The sequence below is a fragment of the Acomys russatus genome, chromosome 22 (genome assembly GCF_903995435.1).
Source record: "Acomys russatus chromosome 22, mAcoRus1.1, whole genome shotgun sequence".
Lineage (NCBI taxonomy): Eukaryota > Metazoa > Chordata > Mammalia > Rodentia > Muridae > Acomys > Acomys russatus.
In genome coordinates, this window is record NC_067158.1 from 20,715,079 (window position 1) to 20,742,113 (window position 27,035).

The 27,035-nt window shown below is 39.3% G+C and overlaps 1 pseudogene; it reads right to left on the reverse strand.

Moving 5' to 3' along the window:
• Positions 1 to 7,168: 7,168 nt before the first annotated feature.
• On the reverse strand, positions 7,169 to 7,492 carry LOC127205540 (protein S100-A10-like; annotated as a pseudogene).
• Between the last annotated feature and the right edge of the window lie 19,543 nt (positions 7,493 to 27,035).

Genomic DNA, 27,035 nt, shown 5'->3' on the forward strand with positions numbered 1-27,035 from the left:
AGACTTCTTCCCTGGAGTGTGAGACAGAGCAGGAGATGCTGCCCCAGGGGTCCCCAGAGGTGAGTCTGCTGGATTTCCCCACAGGTCCTTCTGGGACTCATTACTATGTTTGGTAAACTGGTTTGTCACTTCTCTGTGACTTTCATTAATGCCCATTAACAAAAGTAGGACAAACTGTTTTATGTTCTTCAAATTACATACTTATTTCCAATTTCGAAAGCAATGAAAAACTTTTCTTCACATCTACAGATCTGGTGAGTGATCTCAGGGAGCAGTGGGAGGAGTCGGAATGCTCAGAACCTGCTCACACAGTGTATTTTGAAAATGGCCTCCCTGCTCCTGTTATTAAACTGTGAAACCTTATCATTCAAATACCATCCATTTAGCCAGGCTCCCCTTACATAAAAGTATGCTTTCTCTTGTTTCTGTGAAAGACTGCTAGACAACTCCTTGCTAATTTCATATTTCTTTCTTACAACTTGACCTGAAGGCGAGAAGACTCATAAAGCAACTTTTCCTCACCTCTGCTCAAACACAGTAGCAGTCTGACTTAGGATTTGTTCTGGTAATGGAATCTTGACTGTCTTTTACATTATCTGTGGCACACAGGCTGAAGGCTTTATCTTTATCAGTGTCATGATTCTAACAACAAAACAGTTCTGGCTAATGTATAGTGACAGGTAAATCATTTAAAAACAATTGCACAAAAAAAGTTCTTTTCAGTTGTGATTATCTTTCTTAATAGTATTTGCTAAACCTGTCCATCCTAATGATTCATGAAATCACTCTCTAATAGTATATAAAGTATGTGCTGTCAAGGTTTTCAAATTTTATAGTTGTTATAAACCTGAAAAAGATGTTCCTTGCCTCTTCTCGCCTGGTGAAGAAATAACACTTCAAGTTTATGCTCTTAATAAAACAAATAAAAACAGAGAGGGCTCTTACAATAGCAATGGAATTTTTTTTTCACAGTAGAAATAGCCTCTGAATTCCTGTGGAATGCTACGCAACAAAAATGCTAAAGAAAACTGAGTCAGAAAACAGAGAGGAAAATCAGTTTTCATCCACACAACACCTTTGCATGGTTTCTATTGGTGCATCGTTATTATTACCTTATGCGAAGTATGATCAATGTGCGTATTACAGCAACAGGTGCATCATAAACTCACAGTTATCATCTAGGACAAGAGACAAGTTAAAAAGCCAATTTGATTTTTGTTTCAGAAACGTCTTTTCATCTTTAAACTATAGGTCACTGTATTACTAATTGTTCGAAATTTCTTGCCTATCAATTTCTCCTCTCTATTCTGTAGAACTAAATACCAATATGATTCTTATCTTAGTTGTATGGAAATTAAAGTAGAGCAGCAGTGACATGGTGTGGGTAAACAATTGTGCCAGAATATGGTGTGTGAAACAAGAGATCTGAATTCTATGTCCATGCTGTGCCAACATATATATTTCCCTTATCTCTGTTATAATGTATAGATATGAATGATAACAAGACAAAGGGATCAGTGTATCACTTAAAATGATTAGTTAACTTGGCAGTCTTTACTTGACTTCAAGAGGTACAGGATGCTGAGATAATTAAGAATGGAGGAGGCAGGAATAGGGAGAAACATTTAAAGGAAGGTGGGCAAGAACAGGCTGTAGCTGTCACAAGATGGAACTGGAACCAAAGCGAGCACTACTTAGAGCAGTAGCTACTGTGGTCATAGATGCTTTTTGTTGCAGTATAAGATGGAACCGAAATCACGTCCTCTCTTTTTCATTGCTGTTACACAAACACAGTCCTAAATATATACACACCACCAGCCCAGTCCGTAAATGTTACTTGTATGTACTTGATTTCGGAGGGAATGAATGAGAGGATTGGGAAGGCACAAAGGGATAACGAAGAGGGAAATGATGTAAATATATTGTGATTTCAAAAAATAGAAAATTAAATAGCTTTTTAAATACACATCTAATATTTTTTAAAATGCTGAACAGAATCTTATTTCAAAGACTTGGTTTATGGCTGTTTTATTTCTAAGCATTCCAGACTGAGGAAGCAGGTAGCAGTGAAAGGCCAAGGCTCTTGATCCCATTTCCACATACTCCGCATTTCTTAAGAGCACATCAATCTGCCATGAGGTGTCCGCCTGGGAGCGATTTTCTCACATTCTGACACAACTCAGTTTCATCTGTTCCCTGTACCTTCACAGCTATGCTAGTGCAAGATTCAGAAAAGCTTCTTTTTTCCTACTTTTTCTTCTAACAGATTTAGTGTGTCAGGTTTTATGTTGACTTCTTTAATCCACTTAGACTTTAGTTTTGTGCAGGGTGATAAATATGGATCTGTTTGTATTTTTCTACATGTAGACATCCAGTTTGACCAGCACCATTTGTTGAAGATGCTATCTTTTTTCCATTGTATGGTTTCGACTTGTTTGTCAAAAGTCAAATGTCCATAGGTGTGTGGGTTTATTTCAGGGTGTTCAATTCTGGGTTTTTTTTGTTTTTCCACATGAATGTGAGAGTTGATCTTTCAAGATCTGCAAACAATTGTGTAGGTATTTTGATAGAGATTGCATTGGACGTCTAGATTGCCCTTGGTAAGATGGTCATTGTTAATATGTTGATTCTCCTAATACACAGCATGGGAGCTCTTTCCATCTTCTGATATCTTCTTCAGTTTCCTTCTTCAGACACTTAAAATGTTTTCATATGTCTTTCACTTGCTTAGTTAGAGTTACACCAAGATACTTAGTATCACTTGTGGCTATTGTGAAGGATATAGTTTCTCTAATTTCTTTCTTAGCTGGTTTGTCATTTCTATACAGGAGGGCTACTGACTCTTTTTTTTTTTTAATTAATTTATTCTTGTTACATCTAAATGGTTATCCCATCCCTTGTATTCTTCCCTCCCTCCCATTTTCCCATTATTCCCTTCCCCTATGACTGTTCCTGAGGAGGATTACCTCCCCCTGTATATGCTCCTAGGGTATCAAATCTCTTCTTGGTAACCTGCTGTCCTTCCTCTGAGTGCCACCAGGTCTCCCCCTCCAGGGGACATGGTCAAATGTGAGGCACCTTGACTCTTTTGAGCTGATTTTTGTATGTAGCCATTTGGACACTCTCAACAGAACAAAACGACACCCTACAGACTGGGAAAAGATCTGCATCAACTCTACATCCAACAAAGGGCTAATATCCAAAATATATAAAGAACTCAAGAAATTTAACACTACCAAACTAAATAATCCAATTTTTAAAATGAGGTCTAGAGCTAAACAGAGAATTCTCAACAGAGGAATATTGAATGGCTGAGAAACACTTAAAGAAATGCTCAACATCCCTAGTCATCAGCAAAATGCAAATCCAAACACCTCTGAAATTCCATCTTACATCTATCAGAATAGCTAAGATCAAAAACTCAAGGAACTGATGCTGGTGAGGATGAGGATAAAAGGGAACACTCCTCCATTGTTGGCGGGAGTGCACACTTTTTTTTTTATGATTTTTTTTATTAATTTATTCTTGTTACATCTCAATGTTTATCCCATCCCTTGTATCCTCCCATTCCCCCCCCCCCATTTTCCCATTATTCCCCTCCCCTATGACTGTTCCTGAGGGGGATTACCTCCCCCTATATATTCTCATAGGGTATCAAGTCTCTTCTTGGCTACCTGCTGTCCTTCCTCTGAGTGCCACCAGGTCTCCCCCTCCAGGGGACATGGTCAAATGTGATGCACCATAGTATGTGAGAAAGTCATATCACACTCTCCATTCAACTGTGGAGAATATTCTGACCATTGGCTAGATCTGGGAAGGGGTTTAAAGTTTACCGCCTGTATTGTCCTTGGCTGGTGCCTTAGTTTGAGCGGTTTGGAAATCTATCTGGTGCTATCTCAGAAAAATGGGAATAGGGCTTCCTCAAGACCCAGCTATTCCACTCCTTGGAATATACCCAGAAGATGCTCCAGCACACAACAAGAAAAATTGCTCAACCATGTTCATAGCAGCCTTATTCATAATAGCCAGAACATGGAAACAGCCTAAGTGTCCCTCAGTAGAAGAGTGGATAAAGAAACTGTGGTACATATACACTATGGAATACTACTCAGCTATTAAAAACAAGGAATTCCCGAAATTTGTGGATAAATGGATTGAGCTAGAAATGATCATAATGAGTGAGTTAACCCAGAAACAGAAAGAATCAAATGGTATATACTCACTTATATCTGCATACTAGCCCAAGGGGCATGTCCTACAAAAGCCTTCACTTACCAGGAAACTGGGACAGAGGGAAAAGCATCCTATTGGGACTCTAAATGAGAGACGCATGGGAGAATAGCAAAATAAAAGGATACAGAGGGTCCTAGAAATCTACAAGTAGAACAATATGATAGGGAGTGCACACTTGTACAAACACTTTGGAAATCATTCTGGTGCTTTCTCAGAAAATATGGAATAGTGCTCTCAAGACTCAGCTATACCACTCCTGGGCATATACCTGAAACATGCTCCACCATACAACAAGGACATTTGTTCAGATATGTTCGTAGCATCTTTATTTGTAATAGCCAGAATCTGAAAACAAACTAGATGTCCCTCAACCAAAGAATGGATAAAGAAATTGTGGTACATTTACACAATGGAATACTATTCGCTACAAAAAAAAAAAAAAAAAGAATCTTGAAATTTACAGGTAAATGGATGGAACTGAAAAAGATCCTCCTGAGTGAGGTTGCCCAGACACAGAAAGACACACATGGTATAGACTCACTTATAAGTGGATATTAGCCCAATGTAGATGTCTGTGAGAGACTCCACCCAGCAGGGGATCAGGACAGATACTGCTGTACCCTGGGCAAAGTGCTGAGTGTTTTATGGAAGAGTTGGGGATAGAAGGTCCTGGGGGTCAGGAGATCCACAGAGAGACCATCCAGGCCTGCGATCTGGACACAGTGGAACCTACACAAACTGATGCACCAACCAAGGACAATGTACACAGAGAAGCCAGACCCCCGGTTCAGACACAGCTGATGGACAGCTCATTCTCCATGCTGGGGGCCAGGGAACACTGCCTCTGAATCTCTGACATGCACTCTGGTGCCTGTGATTTGATGATTTGATCACTGCCCCTTGCTTGGCAGGACGGCCTTGAGAGCACACAGAGGAAGGGGATACAGGCTATCCTGATGAGACCGGAGGAGCACCCGCCTCTGTCAGAGATCTAAGAGAAGGGAATAAGGCTGAAGAGAGAGGATGGAAACAGGGAAATAAGATAGAATGTGAATAAATTATAATCATGTTTTAAAAAAAAAAACGTTTTTTTTTACATCACAACTACTGCATTGCCTCCACAGCTTTGACTTTAAGAATACATCCTCAGGAAAACATCCTAATTATTAAAGCCAATATAGAAAACCTAAAAGCCAGTTGCATGTGGCTAAATTATCATCATTAAATGTTTTAAGGCTGAATCTTAAGAAAAAGTATATGGTCATTTTAAATCATATTAAAATACTTCATAGGAAATATTCTTTAAAATCAATTAGAACTAAATATAAACTTTTGGCAAAAGATGGCAAAAGATATGACTTACCTTCACATTTCTTGTGTAGAGAAATGGATGAATAATCAATATGGTTACAGTTAAGATGCAGAATACAGGAGAGGAACAAGATTCTCGGGAGAAAAGACTAAGATTTGTTCTAAAATGAAGACACAGGTGAGGCCACCTTCAACTACTCCTGGATTCTTACCTGGGATCCACAAATCCCTGCAAAGCCCAAAGCTCTGCAATGCTGGGGCAAAGCGTTAAAATTTGCATGAACTCTGAACAACAGGACAGAAAAAAAAATCACTGTGGGGGGTGGGGAGGGGAGGCACAAAACAGTGGCCGGGGTTCTCAACCTGTAGGTTGTAACCCTTTTAATAGCAAATGACTTTTTCACAGGGGTCACCGAAGACCATTGGGGAACACAGATATTTACATTGTGAGTCATGACAGTGACAAAATTACAATTATGAAGTAGTAATAAAAATAATTTTATGGTTGGGGCTCTACCACAACCCAAGGAACTGTATTAAAGGGTTGTCGCGTTAGGTGGAGAATTACTGGGAAGAAATGCGATTCCAGAGCAACTCAAGGGGTGGAAGTGAAGGTGCAGACCAGTAACCAGCGTCAGATAGAGGTAACTAGGTGCAGGCAGCCATAGTATGTGGAAGGAAGTCCTGGAAATGTTCCCGTCACCAGGGATCCCAGTGAGCCATTTCCACTGAGGTCATATGATTATGATGTAACACTAGTTCAAAGTAAGGAACACAATGTTATTTGCAGAGTGTGATCTTAAATAGATTGGAGAAGTGGCCTGAAAAGATAGAGAAGACGAGCTATTAATGATTCTGTGTTTGAAATCAGAAAAATATGGCTCCTGCTTAGGTACTTAAAAACTCCAGAAATATGAAATGACTTAAAAATGTGTAAAGTTTTGTACAACAGGAGTGAGTGAATCAGACAAAATGCGCATGATTATATTCAAAATAAACATATTATTAACCTAGATGCTGCTTTGATGTAAGAAAAATAATAAACAACTGTGGTGGGAAATTGATATAAAAAGTTGAAGAATATTAATAATAAAAATATTTCATACAAAGAAAGTCATTGGGATACACAGAACATGTAAAACACTGGCAAGGCCTATGACAGGAAGAGAAGGCCGTGGTGCTTTGAGTCATGATTCTTTCTGTTGTATGAAACTTACACAGGAAATGTCTAATCCAAAAGAGAACTTAAAGTATGTTCTAAGAAGCAAAGAGAAGACACTGGTCTGTGAGAAGTGAAAATTTCTTTGGGTCTTACAAAATAAGTATATTTAATTTTTTGTCTTTTGGTTTGAGTTTGGTTTTTTTTGTTTTGTTTTGTTTTTGTTGTTCTTTTTTGGTTTTGTTTAAGATACTTTCTCTATTGAGGGCAGCAGGGTGCAAACAATATACAATAGCCAAGCTTCTCCATCGCTGAATTAACTTTTCTTTCTCTGCTTGTTGAGATGGAGTCGGATGTTTTTTGTTTTGTTTTGTTTTTTGTTTTTGCACATTTCCTAAGGGTCCTGATCTGTTCACAAGAAGTACTGGGGAAGATCCCCCAAGGGACACCGTGAGAGAGCAGGCGTCAGGGCGGGAGCACCAGTGCTCCATCTGGCCACTTCTTTCCCTTCTGCTCCCTGTGTGGTACAAAACGGCCTTTGCGTGCCGTGAGGAGCCCTGCAACTAGTGATGAAAAGCTCTGGAAGCCCACTTTGCCATCTTGGCACTGGTCCAGCTTCTTCATTATTTTGCCCCAGCCAAGAGGGTCCTTTTGATTTTCTTAAAGACCAGGGCACTCCCTTTCCATGAGCCCTCTCAGGTCCTCCTTTGTCAAGTAGTCTTTATGCCCTCCAAACCTGTGAAATGTCACCAACATGGTTTCCATGGCATCTTCCTTTTGAGATGGCATTTTGGAGAATCTGTTGAATTCTGGGCCCCAAGGCACAGCAGTCCTTGGAAGAGCTAGGCATACAGAACTCATGAACATATATATATATATATATATATATATATATATATATATATATATATATATTACCCTTTATAGAGTAATTAAATTATACACTACCAAAGAAGAGGAAAAAAAAACATCCTGATGTAAGCTGTAAGCCCACTAACTATCTAGCCATCAAAGAGTGAAATAGCATCCCCAAATGCCAACAGAGGAACTAACACAAGAATTGGTTCCTACAGAATAGAATAAAATTCTAGAAGATGTATAAGAGTAAAAACTAATCAATTCAGACATTTTATAACTCTGTGCATCCGATGTTACCATTTTGTGTATCTGGATATTATCAGCGAGGAGCAAAACAATATTCCCATGAAGCCGAAGCAATCACTTCATCATGCAGTTATTATCTCCTTCGCTTTCATCTCTCTCAATAACATGTGAAACCTATTAATCAGCCTGCTCATGGGTTTCACAAAAAGTGGTTCATTATCTGTTCTATTAATAGATGCAAGGTTTTTGAATCAGGAATCGGTTGCTCAGAGTGATTAATATTTAAATGTGTTGATTTTTTTTTCAGTTGAACTAAGATCTGACAATAAAATGAGAATGAGTCACTGAAAATAACCCAGAGATGACCATTTTCCTCAGCAGTGTCTCTAGCCCCATGCATTCTTCTGAAAATTTGTGAGGTCCACTTTCCAGGATGGATAACTCTCTAGAGAACAAAGGGGTTTACAGGGTGGGGCTGGGAGAAACTGAGCCCCATGGGTCAAAGGCTGCAAGACCACAAAGAGTGGTGAATGAGTGGATGAAGCACAACTGGGCTTAACAGAAGAACATTGTGCTCAAGCCCTTTGAAAAATGGGGACACTCTTATTCTTCATTGCACAGGGAAAATAGGAAATTATGAGACTGTGATAATGCTCTTTTGTTTAGTGAACTATGGTACCCATTTTTACTAGATGTACGTCTCATAACACCATGGTTTGGCTTTGGTTTAGTTTAGATTTGGTGGTTTGGGGCAGGGTTGCCCTTGAACTCATGACCCTCTACCTCTACCTCCTGAATGCTTAAATCGCAGGCTTTGCCACCATGTCCACTTGTAACACTATATTTCATTCTTTAAATTTACAAAATAAAATGTATTCTTAAAAGGTCTCTCTTGAAGGCAGGAAGAATGGATGTGCTTATAATCACAGTCTAAAGAGGCTGAGACTGAAAGTTCATAGGATGGAGGCCGATCTCTGCTACATAATAAGACCCTGTCTCAGAAATGAAAACAAGAGTTGAAATAGATGCAAAACCCACCACCAACATACATGCCCCTCTTCTCCTCATCCTATCATCCAATCACTTTTATATTATTAACTTATCCATGGATATAAGGATAAGATTTAGAATGAAGTAAGGGACTATGGCAGTGTAGCCAGCAGTCATAGTAGATTTTTGTCAAAGGTCCATGACCTCACCAGCTGTAGAAAGCTGGCAAGGTTTCCAGTACTGGGCTTGATTTCCACTCCTGTTCACTGGGCCTCAAGTGCAACCAGACAGCTGTTGGTTGTCACCAACATGTGTGACACATATTGCACCTTTATGCATATCTTTCCTTGCTGGTAAATTGCCATTGTCCATAGGTGTTGCAGGTAGAGAGGACTGTTTAGTTGCTTCACTCCCGTGGCAGCTTACATAGTGTTTTCAGCAACCATGGAAGCCATACTACATGAGAGAACTTCCAGGTTAGATCCAACTCTAGTCTTCTGGGTCCTAGGTCCTAAGTATGTAGTTTCTTCAGCAATAGGTGCCAACCTCAGCCACTGAGAGGAAAACAAGGCCTTTATCAGAAATCTATATTGTTTTGGGGAATCACTTGGACTCCAGTGATCAACTATTTGAAAGGAGATTTAATGTGCCTCATACTGGTGCTTCAATTAAAAGCATACTTAAAAATCTATCCACATAATTTCTCTCAGACTTCGTTTAATTTTGCCACAGATGCAGCAAATTCTCTCGTTTACATAAAGCTTATTTTGTCTTTTAAAGATTTGTTTCTCTCCATCTCTGTCTCTCTCTGTCTCTCTCTTTCACTCTCTCTTTCTCTCTGTCTCTCCTCTCTCTCTCTCTCTCTCTCTCTCTCTGTGTGTGTGTGTGTGTGTGTGTGTGTGTGTGTGTGTGCGCGCGCACGCATGCGCATGCCTATGTTTATGCCCTGACCTGTGTGATTTATATGGTACATGTGCATGTAATGCCCATGAAGTTAGAAGAAGCATCAAATCCCCCACAGCTGGAGTTACAGATGATTGTGTTCTGCTCCACACAGGTTCTGGAAACCAAACTTTGGTTTCCACAAGCATTCTTAACTACTAAATCATCTTTCTAGCTCCAAATTTATTTTGTCTTACTTTCTATCTGACTGGATTCATCTTCCAACATATTACTGAACCAATCTTGTAGCAACACCAATATAATCCATGATCTGGCCATCATTAAGCCTCCTCACCTATTGAGGATCTGGACCTTTTCTGATTAATAAAATGCCTTTTCTTTGTTTGTTTGTTAATTTGTTTGATAACCATATATATGTGTACAATGTGTATTGAACAAACTATCTCTGGCTTCCACTATACTCTTCAGCACCACTTTTCCCTCCCAATTTTATGCCTCTGCTTCTCAACCCACCGAGTCCACCATGTGCTGTCATTATATGCACTGAAGGGTGAAGGGTGAAGGGCCATCTATTGTAGCATGGAGAGCCTATCAAGGGCTGCATCATTGAATAAAACATGTTATCTTTCCTGCAACAATCTTCAACTACCTCTGTCTCTTACAATCTTTCCACCTTCTCATCTCTGACGATCACTGAATCGTAGAGTTTGGGGTGGTAAGAGACATGTCATGTGGATAGCTCAGTTATCACCAAATACTCCATAGTCTCTTTTTTTCTGCACTTCAACTAATTTTGACTTTCTATATTAACCAACAGCTGATTAAGGACAAAGCTTCTTGGAAATGGTTAGGAACTGAACTAATCTATTGGTATAAAGATATGTCTTTACTGCACGTATTGTCCTTAGCTGGGGCCATAGTTTGAGCAAGACCGCTGGGACCAGATCCGCCTATCATAATGTTCTACTTGTAGGTTTTTTAGGACCCTCTGGAACCTTCTATTTCCCCATTCTCCCATGATTCTCTAACCTAGAGTCCCAATAGGATGTCCTCCCCTCTGTCCCACTTTCCTGGTAAGTGAAGACTTTCATGGGACATGCCCCTTGGACTAGTATGCAGATATAAGTGAGTATATACCATTTGAGTCTTTCTGCTTCTGGGTTAACTCACTCATTATGATCATTTCTAGTTCAATCCATTTGTCCACAAATTCCGGGAATTCCTTGTTTTTAATAGCTGAATAATATTCCATAGTGTAACTGTACCGCAGTTTCTTTATCCATTCTTCTACTGAGGGATACTTAGGCTGTTTCCATGTTCTGGCTATTATGAATAAGGATGCTATGAACTTCAAACCCCTACCCAGATCTAGCCAACAGACAGGACATTCTCCACAGTTGAATGGAGACTAGGGTCTGACTTTCACATGAACTCTGGTGCCCCATATTTGACCACGTCCCCTGGATGAGGAGACCTGGTGGCACTCAGAGGAAGGATAGCAGGGTACTAAGAAGAGACTTGATACTCTATGAGCATATACAGGGGGAGGAGGTCCCCCTCAGTCACAGTCATAGGGGAGGGGAGGAAGGGGAAAATGGGAGGGAGGAAGGAATAGGAGGATACAAGGGATGGGATAACAATTGAGATATAATATGAATAAATGAATAAAATATGTTAAAAATGAAATTAAAAAAGAAAATATATTAACAACAACAACAGCAAAAAGATATGTCTTTATGTTTAGTAGAGTAATAGTAGTATGTGTTCTTCCCTGGGACCTATGACCTACCCAGCCATGGGTTCCTGGCTGAATTAGTAGTAAAACTATAAAATTTACAGGTAAACAGATGGAGCTTAAAATAATCATTCTGAGTTAAGGCAACTCAAGACTAGAAAAACTTAATTTTGAATGTTTATATGTATGTGTTTAAATTGCAACACCTGTAACATCCAGGAAACTAAAGAAATGCCATGGTAGTTGGACTTCCAAGAGAGGGGCACATAAGTGATATGAAGGATGAAACAAGAGTAGCCAGAAAAGAAAGGTTAAGAACTGGGAATGGGTGGGTATATAAGAGGATAAGAGGGCCAATAACTAACAGTAAAGGCCTTTGAAAAAGCTACATGGGAAATACTATTTTAGAAGCTCCCTAAAAATATACACACATGTGTATATAAAAAGTTTATGTTAAATTATATTATATAGGAGGAAGGTAGTACCTCTCCCAGATGTGAAAAAATAAATAAATTAAAACCCAGGGTCATGTATACATCACCTCTTTTCAAGTTATTGGTCAGTAGAGTATCATAAATGCCCCCCCAAAAAACCTCACAGGCTATTCTTTGTTACCTTGATGGCAATATCCTATAGCTGAAGATTCTACCAACTGAGTCATAGGAAATAGAGAACTGAATTTGGTACTGATCCAGAACTTCATCCCTACTGGATGACTTTTACAGTTACCAGAAGATGTTCTGCAGACTGCTGAGGGAGAAAAGTCATCAGTAATTTTACCTAATCACAAACCTTCCACGGTATAGTAACAACGGGCCTAGAAAGATATACCAATTTGTGCATTAGTGGTATGAATACTATGGAAGAAACCAACCTCTTTATGACCAAACTTAAAGCCCCCTCCACAAGTCTGAGAATCTATTTTCACTGACAATTAAGTCTATCCAGTTTCCTACCACTCTCCCTTTTAAGAATTAAAATTCTGTCAGACAAGAAATGAACAAATGAGATGTTCCACATTCCTTCTGTGGCACAATCTCATTAATTAATGGATAAAAATAAATTAACATTTTAATGAGGATTATTATGGTGTTTTTAAAATCATTTTATAAAAAGCTTTTAATTGCTTTTAGCAGTGATGTGGTTGAAATATCACAGAACTGTGGAAATTCAGAGGGTCTCTGTTTGTTTTATTTGTGCATAACTCCTTTTTATCTATAAATACATGAAAATAAATAGTAAATAATGCAAATTAACAAGATGCCAGAGCCTGTTTATGGGAAATTCCCCAACTGCTTTTAAGTCTCTTGACGTTCTCACTTCTATTTTGTATGGTACCAGAAACAGGTTGAGGAAATCTATGGAATTTTCCTCAATCCTCAGATTTAAATCCACTAACTTAACCTGTTTGGGGAGGGGGTTGGATTATGAAACAATGTGAATGTCGGGAAATTGAAAGAATGTAACCAATTTCACAAACTTGAGGGACTAGAAAGAAAACGCTTAGTGAGGTTGAAGTAGGTTTCCATTGTCTCCGATATTGGTGCAGTTCTAGTCTGGGCTGCCCTAAAATGAACTCATATGGTAAATACAGGCTTAGTCCCCAGGCTGGTGTGCGGTGGTCCAGCCTTTTAGGGGCAGGGCCTGTTGGGAGGAAGCTGTCATTAGAGTTGTGCTTTTAATAGCCAGGTGAGACCCATAGTGGTTTCTTGTCCCCTTTCTTTAACTACTTAGTCACTGTGAAGAGGGCGCCTTGTACCACAGTGCACACCCCACCATGATTCATGCTCCTCCATGGGCCCAGAGGCAATCAGGCCAAAGGACTACTGGCCTCTAAAACTGTGAGGCAAAGTAAGCTTTCTCACTTCTTTGCCTAATTATCTCGGGTATTTTTTTTTCCAGTCTCAAAATGCTGATTAATAACAATGTACCTGACTGAATCTAGCCCTCCTCTAGGTATTTCAAAACCTAAGCCTGGTATGAGATAAAAAAATAAGAACAAGAATTCTGGGTGGTCTCTTGAAGGAATCATTGTTTATTTCCTTCGTTCCCTTTTATGTGTGCTTTGGGGACATGATACTGCTGTCCAAGAAACCATTTTGCTTGACCACACCCTTTCCTTTATTCCACCAACATAATTAGGGTTTTCTCTTTCTCTTTTGCAAAGTCTCTCAGTAACAGGACTGTAAGTTTTTTTTTTTTCCATGGGAGCCACAATGTTTTTAAAACATTGAGCATGAATCCTGGCCTCTACCCTATACCTGCCAGTAGTATCTGCCCTGACACACAACTATAGCAAACAAAGATGTCTCCAGACATCACCCTCTGGGAGCAAATGATCCTGGATCCAGCCTGCTGCTCTATACATCGTATTTGTCACAGTGTGAGTTCTCTCAGCTTTCTCATTTTGCTTCCTCTAAAATATGTCTAAGGGTTTTGATGGCACCCAGAAATCTAATGAAGACTAGAGAAACCAAATAGATACTCTGTGGATTTATAGAATAAAGAGCAGTAGGACTCTGGTATGATTACTAAGAATTTTAACCTTAATTAAAACCAAATAGAATGTTAATAAAGGCCCTAATTATTAGAAAGGGAGGAAAACAACTTTGATCAACAAAATTTTTTTAAAAAATGTTTTTGAGTATATAGGAAGCATAATGCAACTCAGTCATGAAAAATGAGAAAAACTCATTCCAACACTTTTTTTTTTTTTTTTTTTTACCATCAGTGTGAGAGTGTTCTGAGGATGATTAAATAAGATATGAGGCTCATTTTGAAGCTGATTAAAGTTCTAAAAATATAAACCAAGAAGTCAGAGAGAAATAATATGACTACACAATTACCATTTATTTCAGTTTTATCATTTGTGTCTCATTATTTTATTTAAAAAGTAATTAGTTTTTACATTCTTGTGCATATTTCAGATTAACTTTTTACTAATTTAATAAATTCCAATATAAGCACGCTTAATCTTCATAATCCAGAGCCCGCGATGTAACTTGCGTGAGTGGACACAGATGAGATAGTAGCCATGTTAGTAACACACACACAGCAGTGCCTCATGTTTGTACTCTGCTGGTCTTGCTGGCAGGTCTGATTCTGTGGTCTGAGGTTCTGTCTATGTTCCCTGGCACTTCTGTGGTGCTGCTGCTCTAGATGCAAGTCCATGAGCAAGGCCCTCAACTCTTTCTACCAACCATCACTGTTCTGCATGCATCCCATGCCAATGACCTAGGTTGAGGGAAAGGAAACATCGATTTTTCAGGTTCCTGTTCCAGATATCTGTCTCTGTGTTTATCTCTCTTGCTCTCTCAGTCTCTTGCTTTCTCTTACCAAAAACTATTGAAAACTCTTCTCCCATAAAAAGATACTGAAAGAAGCAGTGGGGACATTTTCCAACAAAGACAAATCTTGGTAAGGGAGCCCTCCTAGTCCCCAGATGCCAGATTACATGAGGAAAACAGGCAAGGGGCCACCATCCTAGCTCAAGTCAGAGTATAAAATGTATAAAAGACTTACGAAAGGCACTACAAGGTGCCAGAACAGTTGCCTCAATTGGTAAAGGCACCTGCCACCAAGCCTGATGACCTGAGTTCAATTCCCACAACCCACATGATAGGTGTGCACTGAAATAGAATGTGTGCTACCTATACAGACACACACAACATAAATAAAAGTATAAAATATTTTTAAAAGATACCCTAGGCATGAAACTAAAAGAAAAAATTAAGAGCTGCTTTCTAATTTTCTTCAGACCTTATTACATAAAACAGAATTTAGTAAGTTGTATACCCGTGAATAATGTGGGCACAAATGCCTCCATAAATTTTCACCGTGTTTCAACATGAGTAGCTACAAAATTACACAAAGTGGGGCTACAGAGGTAAAGTGCACTGGTTGTTCTTTCAGAGGACCAGCATGTGGTTCCCAGCACCCATATTAAAACTCACCAGTTCCAGTTTCAGTTTAATCTTCTGTAACTCTAGTTCCAGAAGATATGATGCCCTCTTCTAACCTCTGTGCACACCAGAAAAACAAGTGTTTCACAGATACACATGGAGGCAAAAGACATACATAAAGTAACATTAAGATTAAATATCTTAAAACTGAATATATTTAATAACATGCAATAAGAATTCAATATATGTGGAAATAGATGTGATAAGATCCAAAACAAGTGATGTTGAGTATAGTTATAAAATCCCTATTCCCCTCCTCCCAAAATATGTTAAGCCAGGCACAATGGCACACATAATCCCAGCACTCTGGGAGGCAGAGGCAGCTTGGTCGCTGTGTATTCAAGGCCAGCCTGGTCTACAAAGTGAGTCCAGGACAGCCGAAGATACACAGAGAGACCTTGTCTTGAGGAAAACAAAAATACAAAACAAAACAAAAAACAAAAAAAATAAAAATAAAAACAAAAAACAAAAACTACATACTCCATCGTGTGAAGTCCTGTCTTAATGTTGCTAACATTTGACTAAAATCTCAGTAATCCTTGTAATGTATTGTAAAACTACATATAAGAACATTTCTACATGCCCATATACTATTTCTCATTAAATTATCATTTGTTGTTAGCATGAGTTAAAATATGCATTAGCATAAAGGTGTGTCAGATTGTTACCTGGTTATTCTTAGAACCCAAAGACAAGCCTCTTCCATGTGCTCTTGCCTGGATTTCTTCTCCTGCTTTTGGAGTTAGGGTGTGTGCACCTTAAAGTGTGTAGACTACAAATAGAGGAAAGCAGTGGTCAAACTAAGTAGAGAAAGACATTCCAGGCTCTACCCAGGAAATACAAGTAAATTATGTCATCTGATATGTGTCATTGTTTCTTCGTCCCTGGGTATAATAGGCATCCAGTTTTCTTAGAGAAGTGACAGGAGTTAGGTAATGCAGAGTTACCTTGACTGCTCACCCAGGGTCCATGCGGTGACATAGCTCTGGGTCTCTGTGTGCTATTCTGCAGAGGAAGGACAATTCCCCAGATGATTCCTAAAGTACCTCTCAATTCCGTGATTCTATGACTTTAATGTATTTCATATTAGGAAGATGTGCATGATAATGTGTCCTCGGCACATTATCTAAAATAGGGCATGATTAAATAATAAAATGTCAGTTTTCAATTGCATGCCGTAATTTTTTTTAAATGCATTTTAAGACAAGAAGATTGTTCAAGGCTTTTATAGACATTAATGCTTTTTAAAAATTATTCTTTTCTTAGGTGGTGCCAGTAGGAACCATTTATGCATGGAGCTTCTCTGTCAGCATCTACCTTCAAACTTGATCCAAACTATCTTAAGGCAAACAGCACAGAGATACCCAGACCATGAACACGAAAACCTGAAAATTAGGCTGAAATTTATACTGAAAGAAAAGACAACAGAATTCAAATGTCTGTTACCTCATTTTTGACATTCTTAAATATATGAGTTATATATTAATTTTTGGGAAACATGCTGCTCTCTGGCTTATTTGTGTGCCTATGTCATGTTACTGGAGAAGATGCTGATCAAAATTCATTAAGTTGGAGTGCAGGATGCAGGCTGAGTCTCAGTTGGCCTCACCTCTTCTTTTATGTATCTATCTCTGGCGCTTGGCAGGAGAATGGCTTGTGTTTCCTGTGTGGGAGATGCCCAAGGGACCCAACAGCCCCAAACAATGGATACTACAGCCTCATGTGCAGGTCAACAGTAACCATCTCACCTGAAATACTTTGAAAACTCTTGTTCTGGGTCAGATACTGTAGATCATTAGTAAAATTAAACACAAAATTAATAATTTCCAGGAGAAAGATAATGATCTAGGATTGTTTCTGCTCTTTACCACATGTGGGTAATGCCCTGCGGCTTTACTGATACTTCTTCAGTGCTGTGTTAACGTGTAGCATCAGTATATATCAGCTGCCAGAATACAGTCTTCAAAACCTGTAAGTAATTTTGTGTGTGTGTGTGCAAGTATACTACGGAAATTTAGGATGAGTGCTCATATTATTAACAAACTTTATGGGGGGGGGCTGCAGAAACGGCTCAGTGGTTAGGAGCACTGGCTGCTCTTCCAGAAGACCCAGATTCAACTTTCAGCACACACATGGTGGCTCGCTTTGTTTGTAACTTCACCTCCAAGAGTTCTGACACCTTCACAGAGAAATGCACGAAGGAAATTTTTCAAAAGGCTGTCTTCCAAAGGAGGGAAGCAACTAACAGTCCTGCCGAACTGTGATGCATATGACCACAAGACAATGACCAGCATGGCACCATAGCCCTAAAGCTGCAATGATGGTTGCATGCATACTTTGGAGGTTACCAAAGATCTCTAATGGGGCCTAAGACCTACCCAGTAAGAGGGAAATCACACCTGGTATTGGAAATGAAGCTGACGAACCAGGGCTAGTGAAGTCGTGGGTCTTGAAGAACTGACTGTCTTTTCTTCACAACGTCAGTATAAGCCTAACTACATCTTAAATTTGTCCTATATCTACAAATCCCATGGATCAGTGTAACCCTCATCTCCCATCAAAGAAACTTCTCTTTGCAATAGGCAAAGACCACTATAGAAAGCCACAACCAATCAAAATACAGAGTTGTGGAACCCAGTCCCAATAGACGCATTTACAACACAACTCGTCTGTATTCTTTTCTTTTAATAACTTATTTGTTTTAATTTTATGTGCATTGGTGTTTTGACTGTACACCAATGTATGAGGGTGTCCGATTACCCTGGAACAAGAGTTAAAGACAGTTGTGAGCTGCCATGTGGGTTCTGGGAGATGAACTTGGGTCCTCTGGGAGAGCAGTCAGTGCTCTTAACCACTGATCTCTCTCTCTAGCCCAATGGCTTCTTTTTTTTCCCCCAAGATGGGGTTTCTCTGTGTAGCCTTGATTGTCCTGGACTCACTTTGTAGAACAGGCTGGCCTTGAACTCACAGCGATCCACTGGCCTCTGCCTCCCAAGTGCTGGAATTAAAGGCAGACACAGTTACCACCCAGCCCTCATCTGTATTCTTAAATGCTTCATCCAAATGAATGCAGAATTGTTAGCAACACTTTTATAATGGGCAGATTCTGAGGAGACCTATTTACAATCAGAGTCAACGATAATGTTTATTCGAAATAATGTACTTGTAGGAATCTTTGATCCCACCGCACCTTTTTCTCAATCTTAAGCTTTAGCACCCAAGATTTTTATGAAGCCCTTAAAGTATGTGTCTGAGATGATTTTGACCTCACTAGCACACATTTCAACACTTAGGAGCAGTGTACAATGACACTTAAGAAATAGAAGACAATAATGTGGCCTATTATGCTCACACAAATTTTATCAGAAATAGTTGGCTTCACTAAGAAGTTCTGCCATAATCACAAATTCAATTTCCACTTCAGCTACAGAATTATCTCAGGCTTGAGAATAACTAAAAACACAATACTGCTAAGTGTTGGGTTTAAATCATCATTTATCTGTCTAACTCTGATGAATGCAGTGATTAGAAATGGTGCCGTTGATTATTATTGCCAGTGTGAATATGCTAATGAAGCCATGTAGACAAATATGGGATGAAGCTGAGTGTTGCAAGTAGGTAGGACAAAGTTCTGAGTTAAACACCCTCAAATCTTTGAAAATAAAAGTTACATATTTGTATGTATATCCATTGTGGATTTTTTTTTTCAATCTCACAAAAGAACAAGTTTACTGCTTATTAGCCAACCTGGTCTACAAAGGGAGTCCAGGAGAGTCCAGCCAAGACTACACAGAGAAACCTTGTCTTGAAAAAAATTCTCTTTATTTAACATTCAAATAAATTTTGTGTATATCCATTGTAATAATAATATTTCATCATAGTCTTGACTTTGTTTTAAAATTAAGCTTTTATGATAACGTAGGATACATCTTATCATTCAGTACAGTTATGAGGACCTACTGTGTGTAAGCAGCAACTAGTACTAGAAGACACAACTCGGAAAACCACTTACCTTCTACTTTGGAAAGAGATATGCAGATAATACATGATGTAGCAGCTCTGACTGATGATGAAGAATCTGAGGGAGGGGGAAGCTGCACCAGGGAAAGCCTTACTGCTTCTTGTCTCCATTAAGATGCCCTCATGCTCTGCAGGACTAAATCTGACCACAGAGGATCCATCCTTTTTGGTACCCTCTGTATGAGCCCCATTCATTGACTTGGAAATTTATCCTGGGTAACCTTCCCTGTGCATATGTATTCACTCTGGGCTGGCCCACCACACCATCATTACTTCCTTGGTAGTGACACTTAACATATCACATAGCTCTGACAGCTTCTCTGTTGTCATAGTCTGGGTTTCCAATCGCCTCCTTGACATGCCCACAGGGATCTAATGTGCAGTTTAATGACTCACAAAAACAATTCTGCTCTTGCCTTCCTCTCTCTCAGTAACAACATCCCACTAACTCTTCCCAGGTGTTCAAAGCAGAGACAGAAGAAAACACCATGTTTCTCTCATTTAAATTACCACAAACATTTGGCCTCTCAGTTTATACTGTCCCCCTCCTTTGAGGGTACATCCAATGACTCACCGTAAATCTCCTGTACAGTGAGTATTGTATGAATCCAGAATCATTGTTTTAGAAATGAAACTAGTTATTTCTTCCCTGCTTCCAACTTTTCCATGACCTTCTTTCACACACAAAATAGAGGCCAAATTCATTTCCTTGCTACCAGTGCCTTTTAGCACCTTGGGCTATCCATCACTCCCTGCCTCCGGCTCCAGCCAAGAAGGAAGCTCATCAGCCTTATTCCTCTTCATAGTACTTGTTCTAGTTGTTTCCACGACCTGAACTTTCCCAACTTTTCTCACGTCTGACGTCTGTTTCTTTCATTGAGATATCAACTCTCTGTGATCTTTCATGGCGATCCTGTCCAAATAGTATCCTGTACGCTTTGCAAAGTCTTTGCTGATATTTTGGAGTATTTGTGGATTTATGGTCCTAGCTAAAGCCTTCTCTCCCCAAACTTTCCAGCTAGTAAAGTGTTTGCCTTATTAGCATAAGAACTCAATCCTCAGCACTTATGTAAAAGTAAGGTGTTTATAAGTCAAGCCCTGAAAAATAGAAACAAGAGCTTCCATGGGGCTTGCTGGTCTACCCAGTCAGCAACTTTGGGTTCAGCAAGAGCTACTCATTGTCATAAAGTAGATGAAAAGTGATTAAAGAAAGCAATCCATGCCAACCTCTGGCCTCCATATCCATGTGCATCTATTTACATATATGTGCGTACACACAGACATACACACACACACACACACAAGCGATAAAAGGAAAATCAGCAAACAAGCTGTTTACTGATTTACAGTCATCCTTTTTTTTTTTTAGTTGTTCTAGGATGCTCCAAAAGTAGTAACTCTGAGGATGATTGGGCCACTTATTTAAAAACAAAATAAAATAGATCCTCTCTGTCATCACTGAATAAATGGAATGTTAAACAGATCCTATAAGGAGAGATTTATTATTGAAGCATGAATGAAGAGAATGAAAGGAGGAAGGGGCATCCCAGGGGAACAGAGAAAGACACAGACAAAGTGTAAGAGAGAAAGAGACAAAGTAAAACAGAGATAGAGAGAGGAAGTGGGTTTGTCCTTTTATATCCTGGGCCCTGGTACTCACCTGGCGTTGGGCTGTGATGATGTCACAAGTTGCTAAGCCATCTAGAGGCAGGTATATTAACACCCTTACCACCTCCAGATTCAAGACTTCTGATGGTACCAGGTGGAGACTTCATTTGACTCAAGACAAGGTCAAAGATTCTCCACTTGCAACCCTATTCCCTTGCCAGATTCCAAGCACTTGCCATGAGCCATGGTAACTCCAGCTAGCCCAGGGGAGATATGAGACCCATGCACTAAAACCCTATCCCCTTGCCCAACTCCAAGTTCCTCCTAAAATCTACAGAGATTCTGACCATCTGTGTGAGGGTAGAGACCTTGGACCCATGACCCCAGATCCTCGCCAGCCTCTGGTTCTTACTGGTAACCATGCACAAACTAATCAGAGATCCTTAGCATGTAAATCCTATGCTTAATCCTAGCCCCTGCACATTCAGGGACCTCAGCTCCTGAAGTCAGAGACCACATGAAAACTTGCCAACTTGGCCTTCCTATAAAACCCGTTCATGATGCCAGCTGTCAATGCCTACCTGGCTGAGATGGGAGTGCCTTAGCCTCCCTACTCATAAATCAACACCAAGAGTCCCCACAACTGAACGTCAGGCAGCACGTAATGGAGCCAAGATCAGCTAAGCTAACGGAACACTGAGAAACAATATAATTGCTCACTCAACCCTGATTTGAGAATAAGGCTCAACCAGTGAACTAATTGCAAATGTGCATGTCCAAATTTCAGAATTACAAGCAACAGGAAAATCAATAAAGCTTTTCTGAAAAAAAAAAAAAATTGCCAATAGTAATGATTCCCAATGAAAGCCACGTAGACAGAACTCCAACGAATTCAAAAGAACAATTATATGTGTGTGTGTGTGTGTGTGTGTGTGTTCAAAGAATTCAAAATAGATGCAAATAAACTACCAAATGAATTTAAAGAACAAAGTAATAAATTCATGAATGAATTCCAAGAGAACACAAATAAAAAGTTGAATGAAATATAAAATTTGACTAAGGATACAAAGATGGAAATTGATAAAGAAATAGAAGTGCTGAAGAAAAGCCAAGCTGAAATAAAGCTGGAAATTAAAGATAAAACAAATGAAATAAAAATCTCAGTGGAAAGCCTCATCAAAAGGCTGAGTCATATACAGGGCAGAATAGTGGGGCTTGTAGACAAAAATCAAGAAATTCAATCATCCAGTCAAAGAAAATGATGAATTCGGGAGGAAATTTATTTGATTAGAACATGTTCTACATTAAAGGACCAAAGCTGTGAATTATGTTATGAATGAAAGAGAATTCCATAGCAAAGGCATGGAAATACTTTCAATAAAATCAAATGAAAAAAAAAAAAAAGCTATAACTTAGGAAAGAGATGTCCATACATGTTCAAGAGGCACACAGAACATTAAACAGATGGGAGCAGAAAAGAAACTGTCCACATCAACTTACACTCAAAACACTCAATATACAGAACAAAGAAATCAAAGAAAGGGATGGTCCCACAAAGCCATACCCTTTCACATAACAGCTGGTTTTTCAAGAAAAACGCTAAAATCCAGGACTGGAAAATATGTCATTCAAACTCTAAATGATGTCAACTAACCAACAAGGCTAGTGTTTTTCTCAAAACTGAAGGAAAAAGTAAGACTTTCCATGATAAAAAACATAGACTGAAGGAATTACCACTAAGCCAGCTGTAAATAGGGTACTGTAAGGAATATTTCAGGCTGAAAAGGTAGATAAACACAACCAATAGACTGTGAAGGGTGCAGGAGAGGATGCCTACTCTCTTCACTCCTATTAGATACAGTGTCTGGAGTTTTAGCAAAGGCAATCAGAAAAAATGGATGAGTAAAAGATAAAAAAAGAAAAAAGAAAAAATAATGAAGTCAAATGTCCTTATCTGAAGACAATACAATTCTATGCACAACCCTAAAGTATTCATCAGAATATTCATGAGGCCCATAAACACTTTCAGTCAAATAGCAGGATCCAAAATTAACACAAAAAGTTAGTAGCCTTCTTATTTATAAATGAATTACAAGCAAACTGAGGAACAAATTAAGGAAACAACCTCATTTATAATGTCTCACAAAGAAAGTAAGTTTGAATGAACATAAACATGGAAGGGGAAACCTTATACAGTAAGAATTAAAAAAAAAAAAAACTGAAGAAAAAAAAACTGAAGAAGACACTAGAGGGAAAGATTTCCCATGCTCGCATATAGGATGGAAGAAAATTGTGAAACTAGCCACCTAACAAAAGCAATCTACAAACTCCATGTATTTCTAATAAAAATTGCAGTGACATTCTTCACAGATATATAAAAATATTTTAAAATTCATATGAATGTACAAAACACCCCAAAGCCAAGGCCACCCTCAGCAAAAATGAATAATGCTGGGAATATTACCATATCTGACTTGAAGTTACACTTCAGAGTCCAGCAATGAAAATAGCATGCACGGGGTTGGCATAAACACAGACGTATTTATCCAGTATGATGTTAAGTTCCGAGTATGAGATCTCTCAGGTCTTTCTGTGTGAGTACTAAGAGCTTTATCCTTGCCTCCAAGAACCCCCTTCACTGTATCTCATAAGTTCAGGTATGTTGTGTTTTCATTTTCATTTCATTCTAGAAAGTTTTTTATTTCCTTCCTCATTCCTTTCTCAACCCATTTTCATTCTTTAGTTAGTTGTTCAGTTTCCGTGAGTTTGTAAGCTTTCTGTTGTTGTTGATATCCAGTGTTAATCCATGGTGATCAGATGGGATACAGGATGTTATTTCAATTTTTCTGTATCTGTTGACACTTGCTTTGTGACCAAGCATGTGGTCAGATTTGGAGAAAGTTCCATGAGGTGATAAGAAGAAGATAAATTCTTTTGTTTGGATTTTCTGTTAGGTTCATTTGGTGTGATGTCAGTTAGTTTCTCTTTCTAGTTTTTGTGTGTATGGCACATGGTGGACTGTATTGTCTTCCACCCAAAATCCCAGAGTGCCATCTGTAGAGCTGGGGACAGGGTACAAAGTTTAGGGATTTGGGCCAGGGCAGAGGCCTGTGCTGTCTGCTATTTGAATTACAATTGCACTGCATATGTCAGGAGTCATAAAAAGTACATTAACAGCACATTAAAGTTGAAGGCTATGTGCTAAATACATCTAATGCTGGAGAACCACATTACTGAGAAATGAAAATAAGAAGCACATTGGGTAGGAGCCTTAAATGAACCAGAAGAGCCAAAACAGAAAGCACTGATTTGTACCAGCATCACCAGGGTGCCAGCTGACAAGGAAAGCTACGGACAAGGCCATCATCATTATTCCAAACACGCAGTGAAGCATGGGTTCAGAGGAGAGCCAATAAGAATCATGATGTATTCCAGCCACGCCACCAGCCACACCCATCCATGGCACACATGACCCATTGTATTTTTCTTTGAAAGCAATTAAAAGAATTGTTGTCAGCTGGGTGGTGGTGGCACACGCCTTTAATTCCAGCACTTGGGAGGCAGAGGCAGGTGGCTTGCTGTGAGTTTGAGACAAGCCTGGTCTACATAAGTGAGTCCAGGACAGTCAAGGCTACATAGAAAAACCCTGTCTCGAAAAACAAAAACAAAAACAAACAAACAAAAAAAAATTGTTGTCAACGACCGGATTGGGAAAATCATCCTTTCAATGCTAACTAACTGTTTTCGTAAGTCCAATGTAGATCTGTTGTGTAGCAGGAAAATTTCCTCCCAAATAACTGTTTTGCTGCCTAGCCATCCCATTCTACCATATATCTGATATTAGAAGGGTCCTCAAGATGTCCTATGATATGATGTCTAGGGATTTTTTTTATTTTATTTTATTTATTTATTCTTGTTACATCTCAATGGTTATCCCATCCCTTGTATCCTCCCATTCTTCCCTCCCCCCCATTTTCCCATTATTCCCCTCCCCTATGACTGTGACTGAGGGGGATTACCTCCCCCTGTATATGCTCATAGGGTATCAAGTCTCTTCTTGGTAACCTGCTGTCCTTCCTCTGAGTGCCACCAGGTCTCCCCCTCCAGGTGACATGGTCAAATGTGAGGCACCAGAGTACATTTGTGGATGTCTAGGGATTTTTATCAACAAACTTGGGCAAAGTACATATTACTGGAAAGTTGGGGTTCACTTTACAAGCTATTGTCTTGTTGATAAAAGAATTTAGAAAGAGATTCAGGAAGAGGTTTAGGGGGCATTTAACAGAGTTTGAGAGAGAGAAACGGTAGGCTAGAGAAGCGGTAATCCCAGAAGCTACCAGGAGGAGGGGGATGGAGAAAGATAATGTCATAATCTTTTGAATTAAGGTCACCAAGCACTTGTGGAAAGGAAGTTAGGCCTCAAAGAAAATAGTGAGAAAACCCAATGTTGGGGAAAGATGTTTAAAATTTTGGTCACTAACCAAAGAAAAGATAGAAATCAGGGAAAGAACAGTAATGCTCTGAATTAGAACTCAAGGCAGCACACAGTGTCTCATTCTTTGCTTTTCAAAGGGTTGTGAATCTCTGTAAGGGTCTTCATCTATAACAAAATAAATTCATTTGATGAAACCTTCACTTACCTTTGGCTATAAAGGTAAGCGTTTATAATGTACTGGTAAAAAATGCAGAGAATAAGAAACAGAGCCGGGCATTGGTGGCGCACGCCTGTAATCTCAGCACTCAGGAGGCAGAGGCAGGCGGATCTCTGTATGTTCGAGGCCAGCCTGGTCTACAAAGCGAGTCCAGGACAGGCAAGGCTACGCAGAGAAATCTTGTCTCAAAATAAATAAATAAATAAATAAATAAATAAATAAATAAATAAGAAAAAAGAGAAAGGAACAGTGGGGTGCTCAACACCAGCTGGTACACCTGCAACATGACCCCTACACCTAAGGTTCATAGAAAATCATGGAAGATGAGTCAGAAAGAATGCAAAAGCCAGAGCCCCGGGACACCCACAGCTAGATAGCATCCTCCATTTATGACAGGAAAACACACCCATAGAATCTCAAAAGTATGGTTGCCTGAACAAGACCAGCATAATGACAATACCAACTGATGTGCCAAAATGGACAAGGGGAAGTTCTACGTGGTCTTATCATCAAATGAGGAGCTCCAGGTGGTCAATGGCTACCAAGAGAGGGAGAATCCACTTTCTTCATTGACAAGTCCTGAATAGGACATCTATTCAGCAGTCAGTCCTGTACACATGTGTATAGGAGCAATGATGAACAGACTCTGGTGTGTCTGTGTGTGTGTGTGTGTGTGTGTGTGTGTGTGTGTGTGTGTACATGTGACAGAAATAATTTAACAAGAAACCATGAATTTGGGATTTGGGGCATGGAAGGAGTTTGAGGAGTTTGTTGGGAGAGGGAAAGGTAAAAATGATGGAGATGCACACTTCATATAAGATATTCTAAAAATAAATTAATAAAAAATTCAAAAGCAGATATAATTAACAGTGAAACAACTGCCTTCTGGCAGGAGTGGTTCCTGGAGTATGTAAGTACAGTATTATATCGAGGGGATAATTTTTGCTATCTCTTTAGCCTATCTTCAGATGAGTTGGATTCCCTGAGGAGTGGTCTTCTGGTAAGGTGATTGACAGGCTCAGTTGGATTAATAACAAAGAGTAAGTATAGTATGCAAAGTTATAACATTTGGGGACAGATCAGAATGTCTCCATCAAAGCAAGAGGCAGAACTCAGGTTCCATTCTTCTGACTAGGAGAGGTAGTTTTGCCTTAATGGGCTTTAACTCTAGCCCTGATAACTCCACTTTGCATATGGTGAATGAGGGTGGAGTCCATAGCTGATCATAAGGAAGAGTTCCATCAATGGCCTCTAAGTCCACTGGCCTGTTCAATGACTATAATACTGCATATCTCATGGCTGATTTGTATAACAGCTGCTGGCAACACTAAATGATTGATCTATGACCATACATTCTT